This window comes from Erinaceus europaeus, chromosome 5, assembly GCF_950295315.1.
Source record: "Erinaceus europaeus chromosome 5, mEriEur2.1, whole genome shotgun sequence".
Taxonomy (NCBI): Eukaryota; Metazoa; Chordata; class Mammalia; order Eulipotyphla; family Erinaceidae; genus Erinaceus; species Erinaceus europaeus.
In genome coordinates, this window is record NC_080166.1 from 55,766,860 (window position 1) to 55,776,065 (window position 9,206).

The following is a 9,206-nucleotide window of genomic DNA, read 5'->3' on the forward strand; positions in this document are numbered from 1 at the left end:
GGAATTAGCATAGTTATAGGAAAAACTATTAGTATTTGTGTCAATTTAGATTGAACATAGTGAATCCCATATGTACTTAAAACTAAGTGGTAGTGATAGGATCACTGATGCTTCACAACCAGCAAACAATAATAGGAAAGTTGATATCTTGTTTGCCAATGTGAATAGTAGATTTAGTGCAGTGGTTGAGATTAGAATGAAAGGGATAATCTCATGCACTCTAAGCATAATAATGAGGGAGTCCGCCTGTAGCGCAGCAGTTAAGTGCAGATGGCACAAAGCACAAGGACTGGCATAAGGCTCCCGGTTCGAGCCCTGGCTTGAATTTTAGCTAGGGAACATAATTAGTTCTCAGTTAACAGTCATCAACACCTTGCTCAATATGTGAACTATTTAAGGAATGAAAGAGAAGGAATGCTAATTTAGTTTTGCTTGTTCCAGTAGAAGTGTTTACTAGTTGGAAGCCTAACTTAAGTTCATTGGCTGCATGTATTTGCACACTGACATTTTTTTCAGCACAGATTTGCATCATTTTTTGAGTACTGACAGGAGATATAGGACTTTCACACAAACTGACCTTCTGAATTGAACTAAGAAATGTCACTATAAAGATCTTGACAGTTTTGGTTTTTTTTTTTTAATATTTATCATTTATTTATTCCCTTCTGTTGCCCTTGATTTTTATTGTTGTATTTCTTGATGTCATCATTGTTAGATAGGACATAGAGAAATGGAGAGAGGAGGGGAAGACAGAGGGGGAGAGAAAGATAGACACCAGCAGACCTGCTTCACCACCTGTGAAGAGACTCCCCTGCAAGTGGGGACCCAGGGACTTGATCTGGGATCCTTACACCGGAAAACGGAATGTTAAACAAACAGTGTGTAGGATTTTAGATTTTTTTCCTTGAATTCCAGTTTGTGATTCCTAAGCCAAATACAAAGTGCTCTCATCTTTAATTCTGTTTGTCTGAAAGCAAAAGTATAAAATACAAACTAGTTTTCCTTGATAGCATTGGTGTTAAAAAAACCGCCATTGCCAAAAGATGTTTCTCAGAGAATATTATACAGAATAGTGACTGTCTACACCAGCCAGATGCCTCAAGTTATTTTTAAATTAAATACATCAATTAGAAGTTGGGGAGAAAGCATAATGGCTACACAAATAGACTGGCATGTCTAAGGCTCCAAGATCCCAGGTTCAGTCCATGTCACTACCATAAACCAGAGTTGGGAGTGGGACCATTAGTTTGAGTCAATGGTTGTTTCTTGGCCTCCTGACTGAATGTAACAAAACAATAGTCCCAGGTCACAAGGCTAATTTTGAATATTGTTATTTCTGCCACATTAGCTATCCATAAGATAAGCCACATTGGGAGTCGGGCAGTAGTGCAGCAGGTTAAGCGCATGTGGTGCAAAGCACAAAGACCACCATAAGGATCCCGGTTCAAGCTCCCAGCTCCCCACCTGCAGGGGAGTCGCTTCACAGGCAGTGAGACAGGTCTGCAGGTGTCTATCTTTCTCTCCCCCTCTCTGTCTTCCCCTCCTTTCTCCATTCCTCCTTTCTGTCCTAACATTGACATCAATAACTACAACAATAAAACAAGGGCAACAAAAGGGAATAAATAAATAGGTATTAAAAAGAAGATAAGCCACATTTTAAAATTACATTTTATATTTTGCCTTTAGTTAAGGTTAATTCATTATAGCAATATTTTATTCCTTAAAGCATTATCATGTTTTATTTCACTTTCTGGGTCGCACTCCATCAGACAACAGGGTCTTCAGCCACAGACAGCTCACACTCACAGACAGGAGCAGTGTTGCAGAAGTGGAGACCTCCAGTGTTCATTTGGATGCAGGGCCCATCACTCAGCTCTCAGTTGCCACCTGCAGAGGAAAGAATAAGCCTGTGAGACTCGGTGTGGGGTACCTATCCCTGTCCCCAGGGCTTGGGCTCGGCATACTCACCAGACCCTCAGAGGGGCTCTGTGTCCTCATATCCAAGCAGACAGGGATCCAGGTGGAGGGGACACTGATGGTCATTGTGCCCTGAATAGAAGGGGGAAGCTCTTCTGTGTGCCAGGCTGGCTGCAGTGGAGGGAGGGCATGGAGACAGTGCAGCTGCTGTGCAGTGTGTTCAGAGGCACTGGGGGGAAAGGTGGGGAGTCTGGAGGTGCTTGGGGTGTTGCTAAGCTCCTGTGCCTTGTCTTCCTTCTGGGAGCTGATACCCATGGCCTGTGGGTAAGACAGGCATCTCCTCCTTGGGAACACCACGAAGGGGTGACTGGGAAGGACAGGCTGGTCAGTGGGGGAGGGCTAGATGAGGGGGTGGGTTCCACATAGTCCCCCATTGGCCCGGAGCCCTGGGTCACCCACAGGAGGGTCATGTTGAGTGACCACTCCATTTGATCTTGGGGGGTCAATTTGGGGTATGCTGTCCATAAGTTGTAGGACTTCAGAAGAGAGTCAGTGCCTTTGTGTGAATGGATCCCTGTGTGCTCCTGGCACAGATGGCAGACATTTTTTCACCATCTCTTTTGAGCACCAACGCCAGGCTCCAGATATCCACACTGACCCCATAGGTGGCCCCCAATCACGATCTTGGAGTCCATGCAGACTATTGTGCCACACAGGGTTTCCATTGGCTGCTGGAGAAAATGTGACTCAGACTGAAGCTGGTGACCTTGACCTTGTCCAGGCTCTCTAGGAGCATGTTCTTGGGCTTCAAGTCTCTATGAGCTACTCCATTTGAGTGACAATATTGCATAGCTGACACCAGCAAGTGCAACAGGCCTGTGGCCTCCTCCTCCTCCTCTTCCTCCCTCATAAGGGTGTTCTGCAAGAGATAGGCCCTGAGGACTCCCCCCTCACATAGGGCATGACCAGGACCCGCCTGTCTTCCACCTCAATTGTGCCCAGCAGTGGCATGAAGTTGAGATGTGTGAAACCCTCCATGATGACACCTTCTTTGTGTACCATCTTCAGGCCTAGGATGCCCATCTTCTTCATCATCTTGATCACAACTTTCCCTTGTGGGGTCTCTGGGCCCCATTATGACAGAGAAGCTGCTGGCCCCAGTAGTTCCATAGGCCACGAAATCTGTGTCCTTGAGCTCCCCTACTGGAGAGGTCTTACGAGGAGCCTTAAGACCTCCTAACTCTCACAGTGTAGGAACTAACAGCTAGGAACTCTGAACTATATCTATCAACTACACAAAAACAACAACCAACAGCTAACTTCTACTCTTACTGTCTATACCAAAACAGTGGTAGTAAAAGTAAAATATGCTAAGGCTATCATATAGCTGGTGGGGGGAGATGGGAATGGGGAAATAGCAAAGAGGAGAGAATGAGGGAGACAGGTTAAGTGTAGGGGAGAGGAACAGAAGGGGGAGAGGTATTGGGGAGCGGGAGCGGGTGATGGGTAAGTTATAGGGAGAGGTTGGTCAAAGACTGAACACAGAGCAAGAGCAAGAATGAATGAAGGCATGTGCATGCTGTGAGATGGTGGTACATGAAGCTACCTAGCCAGTGTGCACAGGTCACTACCAAGAGATTCCAGGGCAAATGGACAAAAACCCAGCTCAAGCTGCACTTTCTATATGTTTCTGGTTGGTCCCCATCACAATGGCTTCTAGGATATCACAGCACCAGGCAGGGCAGTTATGGCCAGGGGTCACAAAGAGTTCGGCCACAAGTTTTTCCCTTAATGGTAGAAAAGACCAAACCTTTATGATTATAGGGATCTAGGTGTGGTCAGATCAGTGCTTTATTACTTATATGTACATATGACCAAAAACCATATGTTTCTAGGGCTTATTAGAGTTTAGTATTTGCTGATTAAAAATACATAGGTGCTACAGAGGCCTCCCATGTCTACTTTGAAAATCAGTGCTCATTTTTGCTTGATACACATTTTTCCTTTTTTTTTTTTTTTTTTTGCCTCCAGTGTTAATGCTGGGGCTCCGTGTCTGGTGGCCATTTTTCCCATTTTTGTTGTTGTTGCACTGGACAGAGAAAAATTGAGAGAGGAAAGAAAGACAGAGGGGGAAAGAAAGACACCTGCAACCCACTTTACCACTTGTGAAGTGACCCCCCTGCAGCTGTGGAGTTGGAGCTCAAACTCAGATGCTTGCTCAGGTCCTTGAGCTTTGTACTTTGTGTGATGAGCCTGGTGCTCTACTGCCCGGGCTCCCATTTTTCCTGGTCTTTATTGGGGGATTAATGGTTTATAATTGACAGTAAAATACAGTAATATGTATATTTATCATTTTTCCAAATAACAATCTAAAACCCCCACCAGGTCCTGCTCTGCCATCATGTCCGAACACCAGAACCTGGTTCCCCACCCCAGAATCTTTTTCTTTGGTGTAATATACCAACTCCAGTCCAAGTGTCCAAATGTCACTATATCAGGTCCATTTTTGGTGATATAAGATAATTGAATGTATTCCAGTTATCACATGCACAATCACCACACCGTCAGGACAGCAGCCAGACATTAGTGTTCTGGGTAATTGATTATGGCAATAAAATCTCTTTTAGCCTGTTGACCTAGAAAAATCTCTCATATATCCAGATATTGCCCTAGAGTAGAATTCTTATAACAAGGGAAGAGCCTAAGAAGCAAGCCTCATAGTGTCATTATTGAAATGAATATACCTGGCAGACAACAAATATTTTGCAAGCACAGAGGCAAAAGTAGAAATTAGCAGAATTTCCAGTAACAAGTATCAGGAAGTCTGGGTTCAGAAAACTGCTTCAGCAAGAATGCTTTTCACTGCAAAGCAAGGGTTCTGTATCTGCTGTGATTTCTCTTCTCTTTGCCTCACACCCAAAGCAATATGGCATCCAGGCTCTCCAAAATCTAGATTCAAATGGAGGATCTCTTTTTCCACAAGTTTGGGTAAGTCCCTGTGTGTGAACATTACCATACATCTATTTCTTGCTCTTTTTATTTAAAAAGAAAATAAGTTTGGCAAGACACCTCTGTGTCAGGGGTGCAATTGCACATCCCACAACATAACTGCCAGCAAACCTTTGTTAGCACTAAAATGGTCCCTTCATCCCCCCCAAAGCGCTCTGAACCCAACCCCCTGGGAACCCCTCCACCACCTCCCCTTTCTGTGTCTCCTTCAGCTGTGCTGACATTGACCAGGGGGCTATTAGTGTTTACCCTTATTTTTCTTTACTTTGTTTCTGAAATCACACTTGTGAGGTCCTCTGGTATTTACCTTCTTCTGGCCTATTTCACTGAGCATGATCCCCACTAGACCCTCCCCTGTGTGGCAAGAGATAAGATCTCCTGACTGCTCACAGTGGTGTTCCATTGTGTGTGTGTGTGTGTGTGTGTGTGTGTGTGTGTGTGTGTGTGTGTGTGTGTGTGTGTGTGTATTTATAGAGAGCATTGAAGAATCTTATGAAGATGAAATACCAGAGATACTGGAGATACCAGGTAGGAATAGTCACCAAGAATAGGTTCAATGGGTGTGTGGTCCTGAGTTTTTGAGAGTGGATGTAGGAGGTTTGATAACAGAAAGACAAAATAAAAGTGTCTAAGGTTTGTTTTTTTTCCCCATATGTTAGATGCATGTTAGGAAAAGGAGCTATGTCTTAGACCTTTCACTGTACGGGGGTATAATGGTCTGTGTGGCTTTGCGACATCAAGGTAATCTTTCCCAGAGATAAGTATTGATGCTTGGCTATTTAAAATCATGAAATATTTGGTTATATTTCATTAACCATCCTAAGCAGTGAATCAGAATGCTGTGAGGATTTGGTTTCAATGTGTAATGAAAATAAAGGAGACACATCTTTCTCACATGTATTTGTCCCCAAAACAGTATTTTCTGGGGATCTATGTGTAAGAACCAGACCCAGCAGTCTGAGCGCTGGTGATTCTGGGCAGGTTTCAGATGCAGTTTTGGGAGCAGTGTAGGGATGATGCCTTTGTGTTGTTATTTTTGGGGAAATCCAAATGTTTAACAAAGTTTCTCTAATAGGATGAGTTTCTGATTTGATGTTTAGATACAGTCAGAAACCAGGCTCCTCTTAAACCCCTTCTGCAGGGGCCTGGGGACAATGTTATCAGGCTCTTAACTATGAGTATATGTTTACTATTTTCTGTGCTGTTGTAACAACATAGAAAGTAACAATCCTGGCATTTGGCCAGGGTTCTCATAGCAGTTATGTCCAGAGCTGAAGTAACTGGTCCTCAGCAATGGGCTTTCCCTGTGAAAAAAAAAAGAAAAAGATGAGACCAGTGAGGGAGCTGGAGAGACTAAGAAATGGTGTGTAGACTTCCTTCTCTGAGTTGACTCAGGTGTCATTATTGTAAAATGTTGGTTGATCTATACTTTACACAATGTTAGATCAGGATGCTGGAGTTCTGAGACTTAAGAAACATCAACACACCATATTAATAGTAGAGAAGCATAAATGTGAACCCAGGCATGTGTCTGATTCTCTGAGCTGCCAGCTGCACTTAGCACACTGACAAGACTGCCCCTGACCATGGGGTCAGTAGGGGCCTTCCAGGTTGTGGAAACTCTCGGTGTGATTCTGTAAATGCCTGAGTCCACAGGGAGCCTCAGCTCTCCATCATTCCACAGGGGGCTTCCTGCTCACACTGCCTGAAGAAGCCATCACCATATTACTAGTGTGACAGCTCATAGAAGACCCAGGGATTCTTGTCAGCTTTTAGATGGGACAGATGAGGGGCACCGCATAGAAATACCTGTGACATCATATGTAGTGCTGTCACACCTAACACCAACTCATTACAGCTGATACTTTGCTAGCTGTTTGTATGAGCACCACGAGCATAATAAATGCCCAAGTACTGAAAGACATGTCCTAGCACAGATACGGACCTGCAGGACCATTTGTTGCTAAGCTGGAGTCAGCCCTTCGTTGCAGTGCTCATGTGCAGCTATAGGACCCAGACACTGTGCACACACAAGGTAGAAAGTATGGGTGCTCAGGCCACTCCTCAGCTCTCCTGAGCTCTCCTCCCATGGGCCGCCCTCTGCTGGCACAGAGGAGCTGTAACACAGTGACTGCAGAGAAAAGCCAAAGCAGAGGATGCACCTGAATGTGGGCATATGTGTGATAATGGCTGTTTGCATTACTTTAGAGCATAGAGTCACCAACAAGGATTGTCTTATACAAACACTGAATACTGTATGTGATATAGGGAGTTACACTGGCTTGTTGCATGCAACTGGATTCTTCCCTGGACTTTATCTCAGTGGTAAGATCTGAGGACAGTTGTGATAAAAATACTGACAGCATATGTGGCTGCCCTGGGGCAGAAGGGCTTGTAGAAGTCAAACAAATGGAGCAATTGCCTGGGCTTGCAAACACCACTGGGCCTCTTATCATTTGAATGGTTCCAAGTATTCGTATCCCATGTGTCTCTGCTATTCCAGCATCTCTGCTACTGAGTCACTTTACTTTAACAAGGGCCTGTTTAAACAAGGGTCTATTTTCTCATTTCTTTCTTCCTCTTCCTTGTGTTACTCCCATAAGAAGAAGCTCAGCAGTCAGTTGTGTACCTTTCACCCACTGCAACCACATCTCATAGTTGTGGTGTGTCCCTGTCTACAATAGCTTCCTCATTCACTTGTGTCTTTAAGATTGTGTTCTGGAGTCCAGTGAGGAGGACATCGCTGAAGAGATTCCAGGTAGGGACAGCTTCTGAGGTTGGCCCCAAGAGAAGTAGGGTGTTGGGTTATAGCTGCTATTTCTGACACAAGGGCTGATCCAACATGACATAATGAGAAGGGAAATAGAAGTGGGGGGGGGGGCATTGTGTTTTCATACTTTCAGACTGTAACTCACATGTGGTTTGCAGGCAGCTCTGGCAAACTTGGCTACCTCAAATTCTCATAGTTGCACCTGGTTCTTTGTTACCAGAGGTTCTATTGACACCTTCTTCACCAAGATGCTCTTGCTGATAATATCTGGCCCTGCCAGTCATGTTGTTTCAGCCCAGGCACCCTCAGGCCTGTCACTCAAGTCTGAGGCCCTACAAGACTGGCAAAGTGACCTTGGTGGCCAGCCCCTTCCTTGACCCAGCCTGGTTTCCCATCACCAGAGTCCCCCAGCTCACCTCATCCACTGAGTCTTCATCTATTGTATGACACCCCCCCCCAGCCACCCCTGTTGTCTCTGCAGAAGACCCCCTATCCTCCTAATAACTGCAGGCCTTCCCTCCCTGAGTGTGTCCCCTCCCTCACTTCTGGATTGCTCCTGCTCTAGAAGCCCCCCTTCATTAATTAGTCAGCAAACCAGAGGTAATTGCCCTTCATTTATCAGGGGATATGTTGCCATCTCCCTTCCTAGTTTTCTGTGGCGACCCCCTGTAAGCCACCTGTCTTGTGTGGGGATTGGGAATTTCTCCTAGTGCTGAGACTGGGTTTTAATCCTGACTCCAGTTCTCCAGCAGTAGGAGACAGAATGGCTTCTGCAACAGTTAAACATGAAAGATACCCCTGGTCCCCATGTTTCCTTTCATTCCTCCTCCCGGTTCTCCATGCAGAGGAATAGAATATGCCCGTCATACATATTTTTTTTCCTCTGAAGCACATGCACCTGTATCCATGTCACTTAATGAGCTGTTCTGGTCCCCCCCCCCATCTTCCCAGTGTCCACAGGAGACCAAGGATCACTGCAGAGTGCAGAGCACTGTGGATTCATGCAGGACCACAGGAGTCCCGGTTTTTCTTTTTAACTACACAGTGCATGGGTCTGGGGCCTTGGGATACAGAATCCTCACGTCAGAGATCAGAGTTACTTCTGTAATGTTTATACTGGCTCTGGGATTTTCCCTTCAGGAAGCTCTCAACAAGTGACAGGGTGTTCTTCAGATCCCAGAGACTGACAGAGGGGCCAGAGGAGGTTACAGGATTCAGGGCCTCTTCCATGCACTGGTCTGCCTTTCCCTTTAGCTACACTCCCATGAACCCAGAAGTAAACAACAGCCCAAACATCTCGCCATTTTTCTCTCTGGTCGACAGCTTCTCTGCATGTGGGTTTACAGGCACATAAGAAACTTCCGAAGGTCTCTTATATACTGCTGTCTCCCACGAGGAGAATATTGGAGCCCAGAGGATGGGTGACTTAACCAAGGCTTGGCCAGCACAGGTGTGAGCAGCCAAGCTTCCACTCTATGCCCCAGGGCTCCTATGTCACATAGCTCTGCCC

The 9,206-nt window shown here is 45.4% G+C and overlaps 1 long non-coding RNA gene across 1 annotated transcript; it reads right to left on the reverse strand.

Annotated features, from left to right (window-relative positions):
* Window positions 1-1,662: 1,662 nt before the first annotated feature.
* LOC132538699 (uncharacterized) lies at window positions 1,663-2,137 on the reverse strand. Its single transcript, XR_009550052.1, has 2 exons — window positions 1,969-2,137; window positions 1,663-1,887 (listed from the first exon to the last, which is right to left on the reverse strand). It is a non-coding gene; the product is annotated as an uncharacterized LOC132538699 (long non-coding RNA).
* Window positions 2,138-9,206: the final 7,069 nt, after the last annotated feature.